Below are 21731 nucleotides of genomic sequence, written 5' to 3' on the forward strand. Positions count from 1 at the left end.
AAACAATTATTTGATTAACTGGAGTATTCGATTAGAAAAAAAAATATTTTAATTAAATTTTGCTGCTTCGAGTATTCGTTTAAAGTGGTGTCATAATGGTTTGTTTTGAAAGTGTTCGCATTTAGTTTTATTGATTTGGATGGATACACTGCCCTCTAGTCCGCCTCATTTCACATGGCTGAATCCAGCAGCTCCCTGTTAAGACCAACATAAAGTTTTGTTTGAGCTAATGTTTTTTATTAATGCATTTGTAATTTAGTTTAAAGGTTTTATTTAGCCGTTTTGTTTTTTTTTTTCTTTGTGTGTGGGTATACGTGTTTGAACTATTTGTTAAGGGCATTGCTAAAAAATTTTTAAAAATTGGCATTTTATTGCATTTAGGCTAGCGGACTTTTGCTTTGTAAGTTAGCCAATTGTTCTTTTGTTGTACATATATCCTCATTTATTTCTTTTTTTTTTAATACCGTTTGAGGCTCAGGTCAGGTATTTTTTATGTTCCTTATCCGATTACACGATTATTCGAACTAACTAGTTCATCGATTAATCGAAAATTAAAATAATCCATAGCTGCAGCCCTACAGTATACATATAATTGACACCTGGTGTCCACTTGAATCCCAAATGTTAACGTTATTTTCGCACTGTAAGACGCTACTTTTTTCCCTTCATTTTGAATCCTGCTGCTAATGCCAGTACGGCTTATTTGTTGATTTATTTGGGTAAAAAGGTAACACTTCATTTGACAGAAATGTCATAAGACTGTCATAAAACCGTCAAAATTATGACATGCCACAATTATGGGCATTACTGAATGCTTATGACAAATGTCATTAAGTGTCATCCAGCAAATTATGTCACTAATTCCATTCATGTCTAGCTTGGATCTTTTACATCCATTCAAAAGTGAGATAATTTGCCGGATTACAATGAATGACATCTGTTATAAGCATTCATTAATGCTCATGACAGTGTGGTGTCGTAATTATGATTGTCTAATGACAGTCTTATGGCGCCACTGTCAAATAAAGTGTTGCCAAATACAATTACTAGCAATTAATGAAACAACTGGAACAGTAACTGAAGAAATAGTTAGCACATAACATGAATTTTGTTTGTTACTAACATCTGTAGCGCTGCAATGCATGCTAGGAGGCATGTTGGACGGCAACAGTGTTGACAGCAGGTGGGAGCAGTGGTTGACTGCTCCCCAAAGGGAGCGGTGATGGCCAAATGAAGCCTCTTGAAGCAATGGAGCTTTGCAGCCAAAGGCGTACCGCAAGCAACATGTCACTTTTGCTCATTAATATTGATGACTTTAGCAATTGTTGCTAGGTGGGTCAACCTTTTGTCCCCAATCGTAAATGCATGGAAATAGTGTACGAACGAGATGCTTCCTGAGCTAAACATACCAATTCTGTCCGAAAATGATGTCACTGGTGCCAAATTCACTGGTAAAGATGTGGGAGAACATACAAATGTTCAGTTAAAGAGAGGGCTTGAGTGTCGAGCGCTGAAAAAGATGGAAAAAAGAAACGAGCCGACCTAAGCTTAGCCTTGGCTTTTTTATCGACACTTTTTTCTTACGGCACTGACAATGACATTCTCCTGTTTAATCAAGCTATCCTTTACCACCAATATCCCTGTCTTTTTTATATATTATACCCTATGGTTGTCTTACATCCCTGACTGTTCTTGGGGGCAATTTATATTGCAATTGTTGTGTAGCGATCGCAAATTATACTTAGTGACAGTCAATAAAAACTTTTAATTTTTACATTAATAACAAATCTTAATTCTATGAATTATTTACACTTTCCCCTTTCTAAAGTTGTTGTCTTTTTTTACAAGAGAAAAGGTAACAGTCGCAGTCAGATACCATATTAATTTTTTTAGGTCATTCATTGTCAGAGAGAAGCAGCACGGCAAAACGCCGTGCTAAAAAACAATTAAAATTATCAAAATGGATTATCTCTTTGTCCTCTGTAGGACCATGGCCCCCAACAAAATGTTTACTGCATATGCTTGCTGGCGTTAAACTGGTCTATTGGATGCCCGTGCAAGTTGATCCATTCTTCACATTTTTTCCTCCGAGTTTTTGGTTTCAGGAAACGTATGAAGAAAACATCCTTCATATGTTGTAATGTCTAGAGTCGTTTCTACAAGTTCCATAGCAGCAGTGTTTGATCGGCGGTTGTTTTTTGAAAGATTACTGGCGAAAACTAGCAGGAATAACATGGATTGTATGCAAGGGCGTGTCTATAATGACCCACGTCCACGTTACGATGGTGACGTCACGGTCTAAAAATAGCATTTGTGTGGTACGCTATTGGTTCAAAGCTTCATGGTGGTTAATTTGGTCTTATTACAGTCATATGATGCCGCTGTCAAATAAAGTGTTACCGGTTAATATCTTTTGGTGTAAATATTTCATAATACAGTGAAGACAGCTGAGGTTTATTGTCCATTGCGGCTTATCTATGAACAAATGCTGTTTTCGTGCCAAATTTGAAGGGTGCAGCTTATAGTCAGGTGCGCCTTATAGTGCGAACATTATGGTAATTTTTTTTGTCCTACATGACCCAAAATGTAATGTCCCCATTTATGGATGCCAGGTCTTTATGTCTTTTCGCTTTAATTACCAAAAATGGTCACTTGCCCGATAAAGGGTTAATAATCATTTACATTTTGGTATCTTGAATACTGTAAAGTCATTAGTATCATTGATATCATTATATATCAACAATATCATTATTATTGCATGATTATGTTTTATGATTTTTTTGTTTTTTTTTTTTTGTTTTTGTTTTTGATTACCCTCACTCATTGGCTTTTCTGGGTTAGGGTTTGATTGTTGATTTTATGGCATTTCTGGGTGACTTCTTATTTGTTTTGGTCACTTCTGTTGATGTCAGGGCTTTTCTGGCACAGTTTTTGGGTCACTTCCTATTGATTTAGGTTCATTTCCTGGTCACTACCTGGATTTGGAGGAAATTCCTGGGTAACGTCCTATTTATTTCGGTCACTCCCTGTTGATTTCGGGTAATTTCTGCGTGATTTCCTGTTTACTTTGGATTTTTTTTTTTTTTTTTTTTTTTAGAAACTTCATAAAGATATTAATGGGACACATTCCCCAGAACCTGCACCATGCCTTCATGCCACACTCGGTCGAAGTCGGTCGCAGTTATTCTGAAACGGTTGGGAAAAAAAATTTAGGTTGAAAAAGTACGAAAGCTGTACTGCATACAAACAGGAAGGATTGTCTCAGGAGTGATATGTTCGAGGATTCAAGGTAATTATTATATTTTTCGTACCATGGATGCATTTTGAAACATTGTGAAAAAAATCAATGGGAGACATTAACCACTATGGCATTTGCATCATCATTCGCAATATTTACATAAAATAAATGCTAACTGCACGTTGTTGTTGTTTTTTTTTTTTGCTTTCAAACAAGAACTGAAACTGTTTTACGTTCATATTTAAAAAGAATTCAGGTATTTAAGCATGTATTCACAAGAATTTTAACGTAAAAAGCTCTTTGTGGTGAAAAGGCAGCACCACAGTGGCTTAAAGACTAGCAGCACATTCAACATATTTACGTAAAATAAAAGCTAACTGCCCGTTTTCATTTGCTTTTAACCAAGAATCGAGACTGTTTTACGTCCATATCTATATAGAATTCAGGGATTTAAGCATTTATTCACATGAATTTCAGCGTAAAATGCTCTTTGTTGTAGTAAGGCGGCACCACAGTGAACTTAAAGACGAGCCGCACATTCGACATATTTACGTAAAATAAATGCTACCTGCGCGGGTTCTTTTGCTTTTAACCAACAATTGAGACTCTTTTACATTCATATTTATAAAGAATTCAGGGATTTAAGCATTTATTCATAATAATTTTCATCGTAAACAGGTCTTTGTGTTGATAAGGCGGCACGACAGTGGCTTAAAGACGAGCAGCACATTTGACATACAGTATTTACGTAAAATAAATGCTAACTGTGCGTTTTTTTTTTTGTTTGTTTTTTTGCTTTTAACCAAGAATTGAGACTGTTTTACATCCATATCTATAGAGAATTCTGGGATTTAAGCATTTATTCACAATAATTTTCAACGTAAAAAGCTCTTTGTCTGTGTTTCCACTCGGTCAGCTTTGACGGAGATAGACCCCCTATTAATCTGCCCCGCGCCCCGTGTGACGTCAATATATTTTGAAGTCTATGGTTTTTTTCTATGAGAAATGAACTCTGGTCATGGTCCTCAGTAAATGAAGTTTTTATTTTATTTTATTTTTTTGTATTTAAATGAGTGGCCTAAAAAGGCTAAATGTTGAAAGGTTCAAATTATCAATGCGATTGAAGTGATTTGAGATCTGAGACCGTACCAGTGAATCAATGGGGGACCCGTGACGGCGCGAGGACACGTGCGTGTGTACATTCTGCTGGAAGTCAGACAGCTGATGAAAGTTATGTCAGTAGACACATGAGAAGGCACATGCTCCCGAGCTGACATGGTCACGCTACACACCAACACTGGAACTGTGGAGGTAAAACAGGGAGAAAAATCAAAGACAGTACATACATGACTGACAAATAGTAGAGAGATATTGGCTGTGAATGATACAGCACTGTAAAAGCAATTCTGTCCGATAATGCTCAATTTCTCCCAGAAAATGATTGCAATTACAAATGCTTTGGTAGTAATATCTTCATTTATTTTTCTTGCAATGAAAAAATGCAAAAAAGGAATGGGAAAAAAATTCAATCATAATCATTTTACACAAAACTCCAAAAATGGGCCGGACAAAAGTATTGGCACTCTTTGAAAAATCATGTGATGCTTCTCTAATTTGTGGAATTAACAGCACCTGTTACTTACATCTGGCACATAACAGGTGGTGGCAATAACTAAATCAAACTTGCAGCCAGTTAAAATGTATTAAAGTTGACTCAACCTCTGTCCTGTGTCCTTATGTGTACTACATTGAGCATGGAGAAAAGAAGACCAAAAAAACTGTCTGAGGACTTGAGAATGAACATTGTGAGTAGCATTGGCAATCTCAAGGCTACAAGTCCATCTCCAAAGACCTGAATGATCATGTGTCTACCATGTGCAGTGTCATTAATAAGTGCAAAGCCCATGGCACTGTGGATAAACCCCCTAGATGTGGACGGAAAAGAAAAATTGACGAGAGATTTCAATGAAAGATTGTGCGGATGATGGATAAAGAACCTCGACTAACATCAAAACAAGTTCAAGCTGGCCTGCAGTCCGAAGGTAAAACAGTGTCAACCTGTACTATGCGTCGGCGTCTGAATGAAAAGGGACTCTATGGTAGGATACCCAGGAAGACCCCACTTCTGACCCAGAGACATAAAAAAGCCAGGCTGGAGTTTGCCAAAACTTACCCGAGAATGCCAAAAACGTTTTGGAAAAATGTCTTCTGGTCAGATGAGACAAAAGTAGAGCATTTTGGGAAAATGCATTAACATAGAGTTTACGAGAAAAGAACACGGTCCCCACAGTCAAACATGGCGGAGGTTCCCTGATGTTTTGGGGTTGCTTTGCTGCCTCTGGCACTGGACTGCTTGACCGTGTGCATGGCATTATGAAGTCTGAAGACTACCAACAAATTTTGCGGCATAATGTAGGGCCCAGTGTGAGAAAGCTGGGTCTCCCTCAGAGGTCATGGGTTTTCCAGCAGGACAATGACCCAAAACACACTTCAAAAGCACTAGAAAATGGTTTAAGAGAAAGCACTGGAGACATCTAAAGTGGCCGGCAATGAGTCCAGACCTGAGTCCCATCAAACACCTGTGGAGAGATCTGAAAATGGCAGTTTGGAGAAGGCACACTTCAAATCTCAGAGACCTGGAGCAGTTGACCAAAGGAGCATGGTTTAAAATTCCATTGTAAGAAACACATTGTGTAAATCATGATTTATTATTTTTTTCATTCTCGTTTGTGTTTTCTTTTTCATTGCAAGCAAAATAAATGAAGATATTACGACCAAAGCATTTGTAACTGCAGTCACTTTCAGCCAGCACTGTATAGTTTCAGTGCCATTGTCCAATCCCGGCAAATGAACGAATTCGCCCCTCCCAGTCAAAATGGATTGGACGTCTAGCGTCGCCAATGGCAGCCAATGAGTTTTGATTCTGAAAATATTGTAAACCTTTCAAACCCAATAATAAAAATAGCTTCCGCAATGTCTCCAAGTCACAACGCTCACCTGAATGAGATTGAAGGCTGCTCGATGATCATCAGTCTGTGGCATCATCTCACCTCCATGCTAACCCCTGAGCAAAAAAAATAACTTTTGAAATCCATCCTGTTTGTGGCCTTTCTAATAAATAGGCTAGTAGGACAGACAGAGTGACAGAGGAAAGCCGGTGTTTTGCTGGAACACTCTGATGGACCACTTTGGACTGGAAACTCTGTGTCGCCCCATATAAGGTCGTAGTTGCCCTCTTTATTTTTGGGATCATGGAAAATGGGATCACTGCACTGGATAAACATTCCCTCTTTCAGACTGCGATTGCTCCCACAGATAGATTGTCACCCCTCCCCACTCGTCGACCCCCACCCCTTTTTTCCAGCTGGCTACATACATTCCCTTTTCTAGTCACGGGGGGGCTCACTTAAAGGGCAGCAGAGGGAGGGAGGGGGCTTCATCTCCGTCTAGCTAGGCTCAACAAGTCCATATTAAGAAGAAAGGCCTCTCTCGCACTCTCTCATGCTAAGCCAAGTCTCCACTTCTCTTCTCAGGAAGTGTGATCTACTGTACGTGTACGCGTACTCACTAGCAATAAACACGCCTGCCCTTTCTCAGCCTTTTTGTGTGTGACAACAAGTCAAAATCGGCATGCTGTTCCCAAGTGCTTGAAAGAAATGTGTAGAAATACATTTTCACAGGGACAGAAAAAAAATATTTAGCCCACTTCCAATAGTGTTTCGAGATGTTAATCTTTGGCTACTATCGACAGACTGCCATCAAAAGCAGCCAGTGAATTAAAATGTTGCACTAACCTTCCCTAGCATACCCTAGTCTTTCCCATCCTCCCGCTTGAATGTCTACTGCCAACAATGGCACTGAATAAGTTATCAAATTCATAATCAATTTTTAACGACAATATGACAAACACTAAAGGTGTTTCTAGCACATACACATGAAGCAATTCTATTCAGCTACAAAATACTAATTAATCAGCTAAGCACACTTCTTTACTTTAAAAATACACAACCTAGTAAAGAGCTGGCGTCCACATAGGAGAACATACTTGGGGTTAAGTTTTGTCGGCCACAATAGTAAAGCTTTTATGCACATTATATATGGCGGAAAACACAGACAAGTCTGAAAAAGCAGTTTCTGCTCTTGCACCCCTCTTTAAATTAAACTGCTGTCTTTTAAGCCAAAAGAACAGTTGTGTTTGATAGAATAATATGTCTATATGCTGCCATAGCAGTTTCATGGCGCATTAAGTCCCTGAATTATTTTTAATTTGTCCGTTTTACCCTGGATACCCCCGTTTACAGACACCGCGCAACCGATTTTGTTTCATCCGAGCCACAAAAAGAAGGTAATTAATTATATTTATTAGTCAAAATGTCTATCCTTTTTCAGCTTAGAATCTTTCATTGATGTCTAATATTTAGTTTTAAAAAATGACTTTCTAAAATTATTCATTAGCATATGTTAAACTTTTAAACAAATTACATCACAATGAAAAAAAATAGTGTCGGTCAATAGGTCATGGATATCTACCTCATAACTATTGCTTAATTGTATTCTTTTTGTTACTATTGCATTTTCCTGATATTTTAGATTATATATAATCGATCCAAACAAAGAAAAATAAAAAAATAAATGTTTTAAACAGTAAATATTTGAAAAGAAAATCTCGACCACGCCTTGATGTCTGTGATTTCTCCATTGCGACCCTTGTTATATTACCGTGTTTCACCTATAAAATCCCCAAAAAGTCCAGCTGTGGCCATTCACAGCTGTGTCTTGACACTCGATGAGACATGCTTTACGGAGATTTTGGATCGAAACAAGATAAGTGCGCAATGATATCTAGTTAAAATCATGGGGTCTTTAATTATGCTCTCTCATGCGCTCACCTCCAGTTAGGGTTTTGCTGTTTATCTTATTTACGGTAATTTAATTTTTTTTAAATGCCCTTCTGTTTAAAATTTGTCTTCCCCCCAAAAATTGAGATTTTAGGCTTTACAAAGATGTATCACACATGCATATAGGACAATTTTGGAATTTGGCCAAATCGGGTGTCTAAGAGCAGAACTTCAAGTCACCTGAATGTTTTCCGCCATATATATATTGTTTTTTAATGGTGTAACTGTTTAAAAAAAAAAAAAACTGACAAAATGTTTCCATTAGAATAGTGTCTGCGTTAGCTCACTGGCTGCCACTGACAGTGCTAGACATCCATTTAATTTTGACTGGATTGGACGTCTAGCGACGTCAATGGCACTGATATGAGAGCATGTCTTGTGGGCATTTACAGGTCACTTTTTGTTCATTTTAGGGCATTTACAGGCAACTTCCTGTTGATTTTCAGTCATATCCTATTCATGAGGGGACATTCTTGACTCGCTTTCTTTTCAGTAACCCAAAATCAATAGGAAGTGAACTGTAAATACCTTAAAAGCAAAAGGAAGTGACCAAAAATCAACAGGAAATGATGTGAAAGGCCCCAAAATAAACTCATTGCCTGACATTGGCTGCCACTGACGGCCATAGCTGTCTAATCCATTTGAAGTCGGAGGGATAGCAGATGCGGCAACCCTCCCAGTTCAAATGAATTGGACACCTATAGTGATAAACACATTTCAATTTACAGCAGAGGGATGAAAATCGCTTATTTTTTCTGTTTATTAGTTGTTTTATAGAATACCGTAAATTGATTTCCTGATCTATGCGTCAATAACTGTTGTATTGCCATATCGTGACATCATTGTGAGCCTTGTATCACAAATCGTATCGTAGCAAGAGGTACCCAGAGGCTCCCAACCTTAATATATACTGTATATATATACTGTATATGTAATAGATATATCTATATTTACTAGTATGTAGCCCTGCCACTGACGGCGCAATGAACATTCAAGAAACAAAAGTGTTACTTGTCTTACTCTTTACATAACTAGAGTGTATTTTTGTTTTTTTCATTTTAATTTAATAACCTTAGTTTTTATTATGTATTTAGGTTTGGAATCTCTGGGTACCCCTCAATATGATATGATACAATTTGCGATACATGGCTCAAAATGATGTCACGCTATGGCTATACAACAGTTCTCAAACATCTCTATTAAAATAATTTTTAATATTAAAACATACAGATATTATTAATCATTTTTAACCCTATACTGCCAAATGTATCAAGCATTTCTGAACCTCATTGCAGTAAAGAAAACTTTAGTTGAAACCTTTGAAACAGAGACTGTGTTCAATCTCCCTTAAGTTATTTTAGTTGTACCACAAGAAGTGCGTATGACTTAAAAAATATATATATTAAAAAAAAAATATATATATATATATATATATATATGTATATATATATATATGTATGGATGGATGTATATGTATGTATATATATATATATGTATGGATGTATGTATATATATGTATATATGTGTATATATAAATATATGTATATATATACAGTATATATATATATATATATATATATATATATATATATATATATATATATATATATATATATATATATATATATATATATATATATATATATAGACACCGTATTGGCCTGAATGTTAGACGGCCCTGATTATAAGACGACCCCCTCTTTTAATAATTACAGTACATCTGAAACAAATGATTATAATAATATATTTGAGAGAAAAAGCAACTACATCATTCAAATCTTAATATCTGAACATTTAAATATGTAAACTAAAGTGCAATCGTATTCGTAAATGAATGGCTTCTGGTTTTTGAAATGTAAATAACCAATCTATTGTGATAAAACAACAAAAGTGCATCAACCATCGAAGTGAAGTCTAACTGTAACTGTAGTCTTGAAACAAATCTGAAAAAGGAAAAACATTGCAATAAAATAATGCAAACTGGTTATTATATATATATATATATATATATATATATATATATATATATATATATATATATATATATATATATATATATATATATATATATATATATATCATTTAAGGACCACATAAAGCTTTTAAATTAAAAAAAAAAAAAAATGTCTGAATTTTCTGCTCATTATTTATGGGGTCAGGCATTATAGGGTTAATATTTTTGTTTTTTGTTTTTTTCCTAATTAAATACTGTATAAACTGCTAATATTTTAATTAAAAATTAATTGAATAAAATCAAAATGAAAAATGAAAAGCAAAAAAAGAAAAGAAACTGGCAATCATTCACTGTCATCTGCTCCCAGTCAAAATGGATTGGACGACTAGCGACGTCAATGGCAGCCATTGAGTTGAACGCTCTACAAAGGGTTAACCTAAATCATGTGTGTAGATGCAGGCTCGTGTCTGTATGTGCGCAAGAGAGAGCGTTTGCGTGTGTTTATACAGGCCACGATAAGAGCCAGAGAGCCATCTCTTCTGTTAAGCCAAACATTTCCTTATATGGTCATATTTCCCCCTCCCGGTTCTGTAAATCACACACAGGAAAGCCACTCCATTCCACTCTATCTGACGGTCATACAAAACGTTTGTCATGAGCACACACTTATAGTAAAAAGAACAAAAGACACCAAAAAGAAACATAAATGACACAGAGTTATTTAATGTTAAAGCTCCACTGCTGTTTGCCTGCCAATTTTCAGAAAGTGTTGTCATTTTACCGTACAAAAAAGAAAATAACGTTATTGCAAACTTGAAATTTAATTAAATTAAAATAGTATTCTGGAAACATCCATCCCATATCTGTTGCTGGTCAGTTTGATGTGTGCATAATAGTTTACAATTGATGCACAAAGGTGAACATCTCTAGTTTGACCTCAAGAATAAACCAAAAAAATCTGTCCTAGTCGTCAGGCGAAATTTCTTCCCTTTCCTCCCATGTGAAATTGACCCTGGGAATGATGTTCTTTCGGTCCCTGGAGTGAATTGATGCGGGGGGGGGGCAGTTTAGGGAAGGGGGTCATGTGAAAGTTCTGTCAACCCAGTACAACCCCCCCCCCCCAAGATGTTTCACTGCAAACTAACTAAATAAAGCATTTCCTGCTCTCGCTCTCGCTTTTCTCAAGTACATTCCTCCACCGTTGCTACTATGGAGGTCCTCACATACTGTATTCAATTAGAGCAGTGGTTCTTAACTTTGCAAAAGGTACCAAACCCCACAAGTTTCACATCTGGATTCACAGAACCCTTCAAAATTCAAAAGTCTTCTCATTTTGACAGCATGTTTTATAAACAGGTCAAAATTTGAGACCATGCTGCCCACTGGTCTGTTGTATTCCGTCATACCAAGTGCGAGTCAACCTTCCACTGAGCAAACCAGTTCCCCCTCCCATCAGATTGAGGACTAGGAATTAATATAAAATGGATTAAGGTTGTAAATTAGGAGCAAACCAGTCCAAAACCTGCTCTAAAAAGCCACTTGCTTAGATTCAATCAGCGCACGAAAATGGTGCTCTACATTTGATAAGATAATTATTAAATATTTGCTTTTAATACACAATACACACATAGTCAAACAAGTTCAAGGGGTGTCGCCAGCTTGCTTCCTCAATTACCCTTTAGGGCAAGACACCCATCTGTTGCTAGGGCCAACCCAAATAAAAAGAATGGGCAAGATAGGGGTAGGTTTAGAACGATCTTGGAAACTGTGTAGTGTAGTCTAGTATTGAATTGTTTAGTTCCCTCCCATTCTCCTTGCGCAAGTTCTCAAAAGCGGGGTGCCTTCTCTCCTTAATTTGGGTAATTTTACAGATGTCAACCAAATGATTCATGTTTGAACTTGACATTTAATTGGTCCTTCGAGCCGGACTGAACCAGCGATGTAAGGATTCATATTTGAACTTGACAGCGTACCTTCGCCAAACCCCTTAAAGCAACTCACCAAACCCCTGGGATTCGATCAAACCAAGGTTAAGAACCACTGTATTAGGGGGTACACTGAATTTAACACTGAATAGGGCATTTATATAAATCATTGGCTGCCATTGTTGGCGCTTTTGACTGGGAGAGACTGGCGGCAAATGGATTGCACGTCTAGCACCGTCAATGGCACTGAAAGATGAGAGTTTAGAGCTCATCCTCCCAATTTAAATGAATTTGACGCCTAACATTGTCAATAGCAAGCAGTGAGTTGAATGCTATGACATTTTTAAAAAATTAATAATAATACATTTAGAGTGTTATTGGGCGCCATAATCAGTGTATTTCTGTTTTTGTTCGTTTTTTTATAATAATAATTTACACCTGTTGTCCACATATGAGGACATTCAATTTTGGTTCAGGTAGGCTACACTTGTATACCAACATTAATATTGTAGCCAACATGACGGTCTTCATGAGGTTGAGTTTTTTTCTTAATTACCAAAACAGTCACTTGCCCTGTAAATTGTTAATGTGACAGCTAGCTAGCTTAGCTAGCATGTCTGTGTATGTGTGTGTGTCTTTCTCACCGCTTAAGAAACTTCCTCCCCAATCCTCCGTTTATGAGTGAAAAAGCCCAGGCAGTGTTCTGAGGGAATAAAAAAAAACATGACTTCAAATTGCATAAAATGCAAACGTATGTCTTGCTTTAGCACACATTTTAGCACAACTGAACAATCTAATGAAATACAATACAGTACAAGAGCCGTACCAAAAAAGTACAAGGACTGTCTCTGAGAGAGGTATTAATAAGACAAAATATCATGGTTGTATATAGAAAAACAATTAAATCGAAAGCTTCATGTCTCAAGTTTGGACTTGAATGGATTTCCTTGGACATTCTGGTTGTAGCTCTCAGTTGTACTGTTGTGTAGAAAGCTGTGTGTGACATATTGTCATGTTAGTCCAAAGCTATCGTTTTAATCTTTCTGAAGCCATATGTTTTGATTTGACCGTAGTACCGGGCCTCAGTATTGTAGGTGTGCCTCATGTTGTGAACATTCAGCAGTAGTGGAATGTACGGTAAGTACATTCTTGTATATCTGTACTAGTGCTGCAACCATAAATCGATTAACTCGAGTATTCGAGTAGAAAATAAAGATACAAATTAAATTTTGCTGCTTCGTTTAATTAAAGTGGCATTGGAATGGTTTTGAAAGTGTTTACACTGTCCTCTAGTCTGCCTCATTTCACAAGGCAGAATCCAGCTGCTCCCTGTTAAGACCAACATGACTTAGTTTTTGTGTAAGCTAATGTTTTTTTTGTGTGTGTTTTTTTTTTTTTTTTATGCATTCGTAATTTAGTTCATTGATATATTTAGCCGTCTTTTGTGGGAATATGTGTCTAAACCATTTGTTAAGAGCATGGAAGGGGAAAAAAAAGTTTGCATTTTATAGCATTTAAGCTTGCGGACTTTTGCTATGTAAGTTAGCCAATTGTTCTTTTGTTGTTTATAAATCCTCATTAATTTATTTTTTATACCGTTTGAGGATGACCTCAGGTATTTTAATTTTTTATGTTCCTTATCCGATTATTCGAATTAACTACTTCATCGATTAATCGACCACTAAACTAATCGATAGCTGCAGCCCTAATCTGTGCTTTACTTTACAAATATGAAGTGGTACTTTTTACTTTTACTTCACTACATTTTACAGCACGTATTTGTTCTTTTTACTCTACTACTTTTCTAACTGTCGCCTGCGTTACTTTTCTTGTGTTCTGTTTTTCCCATTGAGAATTGATAAGTTTCGGTTTTATGCCTCCGGCGCAATTGATAAGCCCTGTGCAACTATACAGTAATGGAGCACTAGAGGCAGCAATGCGCGTACACAGAAGATTAGGCAGGTGAACAAGATGTCGATCAATAAAAACCAACGGTGTAGCTGCGTGCCTTCAGATGGGTGCTGCACTTTCTTGTACAGTAGGTGGCAGTATGCAACTGATACTTGCCTGCAATCTGCCATTAAGCTATGTTTTGGAGTTTTTAAGCTTGTTAAGCTTCTGTTTACTGTGCAGTCAATTTTATTAAGTAAAACTGAGCAGTCAATGAATTTTCTGGTTCTTTCTTTGAATATCGACGCAGCTCTCTGTATGTGTTTTTAAAATACAGTGGGGAGAACAAGTATTTGATACACTGTCAATGGGAAAACCCATTGTCAGTGTATCAAATACTTGTTCTCCCCACTGTATATATATATATATATATATATAATACATACCGTATATATGATATATATTAAAAATATAAATATATAATAATAAATACTTAACGTGACAACATTTTTGCAATGGTAGAAAATCTTGGTAACACTTTATAATAACTATCCATTTTACTAGTTAATAGATCATTAGTAAACTGTTTATAAATGATTTATTGTTTATTTGTGAAGTATTTGTTAACAGTTTGTTAAGCATTTACAGGGTGTTCTTAACCTGAAACAGTTTGTGTAGAAACGTTTCAAGTTTTTGTGTGTAACGTTTGGCATTTCTATCCTTTCAGGTTAACAAATGCCGTTCATTTCAAAAGAAAAGGCATTTTGATAAGGCATTTTGCAGGCAGCGCTCATGTTGCACATTTATGAAAATCTGCCATAGAACCAACAAATATTTGTACTTTTCTTTGTATATTTGTTATTTAACCAATAAAACTTATGACCTTCAACATAAAGTGTATATAGTTTTATTAAGATCCAGCAACTAGCATGGACATTTAGAATGGGGTCAACCATATTGGAACACCCTGTAAATGCTTAACGAACTCTTAACAAATACTTCACAAATCAACATGAAATCATTTATCAGCAGTTTACTAATGATCTATTAACTAGTAAAACGGATAGTTATTATAAAGTGTTACCAAAATCTTTTTTTTTTTTTTTTTTTTTTACTTGTAAATTTTAAAACAAGTACTTTGTAAATTTACATGAGTATTTTTTTCTTATATACTTTTACTTAAGAATGTTTTTGCACCTGTATCTGTACTTTTACTTAAATAAAAAAAAGGGAGTACTTCATCTACCACTGACATTCAGTGTACTGTACATAAAGGATCCAGGCACTCACAAATGAGGAAGTGATTGCTGTGCGCAACAGTCCTTCAAAACGAATGAAGTATATTTTTAATTTAAAATGAATACATTTTACTTATCCATTTATTAGGGACCATAGCATTACTCAAAGACTGTTTTGCTTTGTGACTATTATGTTAAGGTGTGATTCTAAATGGGAGCTGACATTTCAACGATACAAAATTATCAATTTTCCTATGAGTCATGAAATGATTGACTATTTGTTTAGTGTTGTATACATTGGTGAAAATTGACTTTTCATCTGAGGCGCAGATGCATTGCACAACTACTGTCATTTATGTCAGAATCAAATCAATTTCATGAAATCCTCATGGCCTCATCGAGCCATATTCGAAAGCATCCGTCGATGTGAGCTAGAGTCCATCCCTCCTGATTTTGGAAGTAAGCTACTGACTAGTCAGCAGCCAATCGCAGGGTCAGACTATGAGTCATGTATGTAGTTCACATTAGGACGAACACTTAAATTGAATGTTCAGGTTATGCCGCAAACTATTTTAATGCAACAAATTTCAAACCTGAAGAATAATCGGTGTATAGTTTGTGAGAAGAGCATTTATATTTAAAAGCTGTTTGAAATTAATAATGCTCAGATGAAAGAATTCACTATAGGTTTATCATTGTAGCTGCAATTTTTTAATGCCACCGCATCGTAGTGGTTCTAATACTATCATTTCATCTGAGAACTCATCATTTTTGATGTTGTTCTTGTATTGTAAGAACATTGCATATTACATCTAGACAAATCTGCATAAACACACAACAAAATTACAGCAATCACTCTGACAAAACTGAAACTTTGATGCGTGCGTTGTAACCCAAGTGAAGTCTACTGGAAACTTGTAGTTTGTGAAAGCAGATTTCATCTCATTGGAAAAAAAGAAGCGAATGTTTTCATACCTAATTTGAAAGATGTCATGCCGCGGTTACTCATCAGGGCTCGAGGAGAAGTTCTTGGAGACGGATATTCTTGCCTCTAGGAAAAAAATGATCAGCATCAGTGCCGGACCCCTGTGGGTTATGCCTGTTGTCTTTATGAAGCGCCACGACCTCCAAGCTGTGCATTCCTCTGTTGCCTTGTATGGTCACAGGAGGGCGGGTCCCGTGCTAGAGAATGGCCCCTCTACACATGACTGATGGTGCTGATGTCAGAAGACCCAAGAGCCTTCAACTGGTGACCTGTGGATTCTGTCTGGGAAAAGACAGAGGACGGCCGGCGGAAAGGCGCAGACGAAGAGGTTAATAGGAAAGAGTAAGGAGGAGGACTGGGAAGAGACAGGAATTGAAAAACAGAGGATGTGAGAAGAAATGTGAGGAGGGAAAAGAAAAAAAGAAGGAGGAGTGAGTGAAGAAGGGATATACTTGTATTTCATTCAGTCAATTAAAAAAAAGCATTTGACATTTTTCATATTTCTTCTAAATTTGGTCTTTTTCTGCTTGGCCAGCTGAGTGAACGCACACTCATCTAGCATGTGCAACTGATTACACTGAGAGAAGGAAGAGGGTCATTATTTCGGGTATCGAAGCTCAAGCTTACACACACAAATGCAGTTGAGCCTTAAAGAGTTCCCGTCAGGACTATGCAGCTTTCTAGTCACTGAACATTTTTTAATTTCACCAACATACCAATTTAAATGGAGAATGATTTATATTTCAAACTTTTCAGCTGCGAGATCATTAGACTTCCATTCCTGACTTACCAAGATCAAGTTTTGTGATAGAGGTGGGTAGAGTAGCCAAAACTTATACTCAAGTAAGAGTAGCGTTACTTCAAGATAATATTACTCGAGTAAATGTAAAAGTAGTCATCCAAAAAAATGCACTCAAGAACAAGTAAAAAAGTATCCAGTGAAAAGAATACTCAAGTAATGAGTAACATTGTGAGTAACTGCTTATTTTAGTTTGATTTTTTTTTTTTTCTTGAAACAATGTTTTTTTTTTTTTTCTCTCAGCACAAACTTATCTATATGAACTGTATAATGATACTGTTATGATGATACTATAACTTATAATGATACTGTCCAATAACACATTAAATAACAACATTAAGCCAAAGAAATACAAAAAAAACAACAACAACAAATCAGTGAATTCCGGCGAGTGGAGAAAAAAAAGGGGAAAACAAACAGAAATGAGGAATTATTTGTCCAATGCGCATGAGTGCCCTCTAGTGGAGAAAATAGTTCCTAGGTTGAATAGTGAACAGTTCCTTCACAGTTACTACAACCACTAGAAAAAAAAGTATGGAATCACCACTCTCATTTAAAGAAATGAATAAAAAACATTGTGGTGGTCAGTAAATGTTACTTTTATAGAGCAAGTGCAGGGAAATATACAGAGGGGCAAATAAGTGTTTAGTCAACCACTAATTGTGCAAGTTCTCCCGCTTGAAAATATTAGAGAGGCCTGTAATTGTCAACATGGGTAAACCTCAACCATGAGAGACAGAATGTGGGGAAAAAAAACAGAAAATCACATTGCTTGATTTTTAAATAATTTATTTGCAAATCATGGTACAAAATAAGTATTTGGTCAATACCAAAAGTTCATCTCAATACTTTGTTATGTAGCCTTTGTTTGCAATAACGGAGGACAAACGTTTTCTTTAACTCTTCACAAGCTTTTCACACACTGTTGCTGGCATTTTGGCCCATTCCTCCATGCAGATCTCCTCTAGAGCAGTAATGTTTTGAGGCTGCTGTTGGGTAGCACGGACTTTCAACTCCCTCCTCATCCCGTGGCGTCAAAATGATAACAAGAACGGGGAGCCAAATACCCAGAACCACACGCGGGGGACTAGTGAATGACCTACAGAGAGCTGGGACCACAGTAACAAAGGCTACTATCAGTAACACAATGCTCCGCCAGGGACTCAAATCCTACACTGCCAGACGTGTCCCCCTGCTGAAGAAAGTACACGTCCAGGCCCGTCTGCGGTTCACTAGAGAGCATTTGGATGATCCAGAAGAGGACTGGGAGAATCTGTTATGGTCAGATGAAACCAAAATAGAACTTTTTGGTAGAAACACAGGCTCTCTTGTCTGGAGGAAAAAAGAATACTGAATTGCACCATACCCACTGTGAAGCATGGGGGGGAAACATCATCCTTTGGGGCTCTTTTATATACCAGCAACAGTGTGTGAAAAGCTTGTGAAGAGTTACAGAAAACGTTTGGCCTCCGTTATTCCCAACAAAGGGCACATAACAAAGTATTGAGATGAACTTTTTGTATAGACCAATGCTTATTTTCCACCATGATTTGCAAATAAATTCTTTAAAAATCAAACAATGGGATTTTCGGGGGGTCCACATTCTGTCTCTCATGGTTGAGGTTTACCCATGTTGACAATTACAGGCCTCTGTAATATTTTCTAGTGGGAGAACTTGCTCAATTAGTGGTTGACTAAATACTTATTTGCCCCACTGTATATGGAATCACTCCATTCTGGGGGGAAAAATATGGAATCATGAGAAACAAACAAAGAAATAACAATCAAAACACATCTCTAGTATTTAGTAGCACCACCTCTGGCTTTTATGACAGCTTGTAGTCTCTGAAGCATGGAATTGATGAGTATTCTTCATCAATTTGGTGCCAACTCTCTTTGATTGCAGTTGCCAGATCATCCTTGCAGGTCGGAGCCTTGCTGTGGACCTTTTTTTTTTTTTTTTTCTCGATTTCCACCACAGGTTTTCAATAGGGTTGAGATCTGGGCTATTTGCAGGCCATGACATTGACTGGATAAGTCTTTCTCCAAGGAATGCTTTAACAGTTTTAGCTATGTGGCATGATGCATTGTCATCTTGGGAAATGACAAACATATTTTCAATTGAAGGGATAATAAGTCTGTCTAAAATTTCAATGTAAACGTGTGCATTTATTGAAGATTTAACCACAGCCATCTCCCCAGTGCCTTTGCCTGACACGCAGCCCCATATCATTAAGGAATGAGGAATTTTTAATGTTTTTTTCAGGCAGTCATCTTTGTAAATCTCACTGGAACAGCACAAAACTAAAGTTCCAGCATCATCACCTTGTCCAATGCAGGTTCTTGACTTGAGTGATTCCATATATATTTCCCTGCACTTTCTCTATAAAAGTAACATTTACTGACCACCACAATGTTTTTTTATTCATTTCTTTTAGTGTTTCTGAATGCTAAAGAGTTGCACTTTTGACGTAATTCGTAATTTTTCAAGCTTTTTATCTGTGTTTGTTCTACATGATAACATGTCTGAGTGAGTGCTCGTCCGAGACTGGTGATTCCATACTTTTTGTTGGGGGTTGGTATGATGAAATTAAAAGGATCATATCTCCGGTTTTCCGTGGTCAACTGGTGCCAAATAAAAACTGGGAGAGAGGTTCAAACGCTTTCGCGTCATATTGAGGGAAGTGCTCTATGTCAAATATGGTGCTTCATTTTTTAAGGTGCTTTAAAAACTCCACGTGATTGAACAGGCTGGCAGGATCATAGAACGGCAAGCTTGCTGATTGGTATAATGGAGTCATGCGATTATTGTTGCCACGTCTCATTGTTGAAATTAGTTGAGCTACTCTTGGCATCGCTGGCAAAAAAAAAAAAATCTAATAGGTAGAATAATGAGAAAAAAATATATAAACGAGTGAAGGCCAAAGTAGCGGAGTAAGAGTAGCGTTTCTTCTTCACAAATATACTCAAGTAAAAGTCAAAAGTATGGCTTCGTAAAACTACTATTAGAAGTACATTTTTGTCAAAAAGTTACTTAAGCATATGTAATGGAGTACATGTAACAGGTTACGCCCTACCTCTGATGTTGGAACATACACTGCAGTACAGTTTTGGATTTTTATGACCTTTTTACAGCAGCCATATACAGTGCCTTGCAAAAGTATTCGGCCCCCTTGAACCTTGCAACCTTTCGCCACATTTCAGGCTTCAAACATAAAGATATAAAATTTTAATTTTTTGTCAAGAATCAACAACAAGTGGGACACAATAGTGAAGTGGAACAAAATTTATTGGATAATTTAAACTTTTTTAACAAATAAAAAACTGAAAAGTGGGGCATGCAATATTATTCGGCCCCTTGCGTTAATACTTTGTAGCGCCACCTTTTGCTCCAATTACAGCTGCAAGTCACTTGGGGTATGTTTCTATCAGTTTTGCACATCGAGAGACTGACATTCTTGCCCATTCTTCCTTGCAAAACAGCTCGAGCTCAGTGAGGTTGGATGGAGAGTGTTTGTGAACAGCAGTCTTCAGCTCTTTCCACAGATTCTCGATTGGATTCAGGTCTGGACTTTGACTTGGCCATTCTAACACCTGGATACGTTTATTTTTGAACCATTCCATTGTAGATTTGGCTTTATGTTTTGGATCATTGTCCTGTTGGAAGATAAATATCCGTCCCAGTCTCAGGTCTTGTGCAGATACCAACAGGTTTTCTTCCAGAATGTTCCTGTATTTGGCTGCATCCATCTTCCCGTCAATTTTAACCATCTTCCCTGTCCCTGCTGAAGAAAAGCAGGCCCAAACCATGATGCTGCCACCACCATGTTTGACAGTGGGGATGGTGTGTTCAGGGTGATGAGCTGTGTTGCTTTTACGCCAAACATATCATTTTGCATTGTGGCCAAAAAGTTCAATTTTGGTTTCATCTGACCAGAGCACCTTCTTCCACATGTTTGGTGTGTCTCCCAGGTGGCTTGTGGCAAACTTTAAACGAGACTTTTTATGGATATCTTTGAGAAATGGCTTTCTTCTTGCCACTCTTCCATAAAGGCCAGATTTGTGCAGTGTACGACTGATTGTTGTCCTATGGACAGACTCTCCCACCTCAGCTGTAGATCTCTGCAGTTCATCCAGAGTGATCATGGGCCTCTTGGCTACATCTCTGATCAGTTTTCACCTTGTTTGAGAAGAAAGTTTGGAAGGACGGCCGGGTCTTGGTAGATTTGCAGTGGTCTGATGCTCCTTCCATTTCAATATGATGGCTTGCACAGTGCTCCTTGAGATGTTTAAAGCTTGGGAAATCGTTTTGTATCCAAATCCGGCTTTAAACTTCTCCACAACAGTATCTCGGACCTGCCTGGTGTGTTCCTTGGTTTTCATAATGCTCTCTGCACTTTAAACAGAACCCTGAGACTATCACAGAGCAGGTGCATTTATACGGAGACTTGATTACACACAGGTGGATTCTATTTATCATCATCGGTCATTTAGGACAACATTGGATCATTCAGAGATCCTCACTGAACTTCTGGAGTGAGTTTGCTGCACTGAAAGTAAAGGGGCCGAATAATATTGCACGCCCCACTTTTCAGTTTTTTATTTGTTAAAAAAGTTTAAATTATCCAATAAATGTTGTTCCACTTCACGATTGTGTCCCACTTGTTGTTGATTCTTGACAAAAAAATTAAATTTCATATCTTTATGTTTGAAGGCACTGTACTGTAGATGAATGATACAAGTGTGTATCCAGGGAATCCCATTCCCCTATACGCATAATGGTGTCATGTGTCTGTTTGGGAAC

At 37.1% G+C, this 21731-nt stretch overlaps 1 long non-coding RNA gene across 1 annotated transcript; it reads right to left on the bottom strand.

The window, feature by feature from the left end:
- Window positions 1-280: 280 nt before the first annotated feature.
- On the bottom strand, window positions 281-16414 carry LOC130924188 (uncharacterized). The gene is made up of 4 exons (XR_009064837.1): window positions 16119-16414; window positions 12660-12718; window positions 6236-6302; window positions 281-4541 (listed from the first exon to the last, which is right to left on the bottom strand). It is a non-coding gene; the product is annotated as an uncharacterized LOC130924188 (long non-coding RNA).
- Between the last annotated feature and the right edge of the window lie 5317 nt (window positions 16415-21731).

Source organism: Corythoichthys intestinalis, chromosome 11 (assembly GCF_030265065.1).
Source record: "Corythoichthys intestinalis isolate RoL2023-P3 chromosome 11, ASM3026506v1, whole genome shotgun sequence".
NCBI lineage: Eukaryota > Metazoa > Chordata > Actinopteri > Syngnathiformes > Syngnathidae > Corythoichthys > Corythoichthys intestinalis.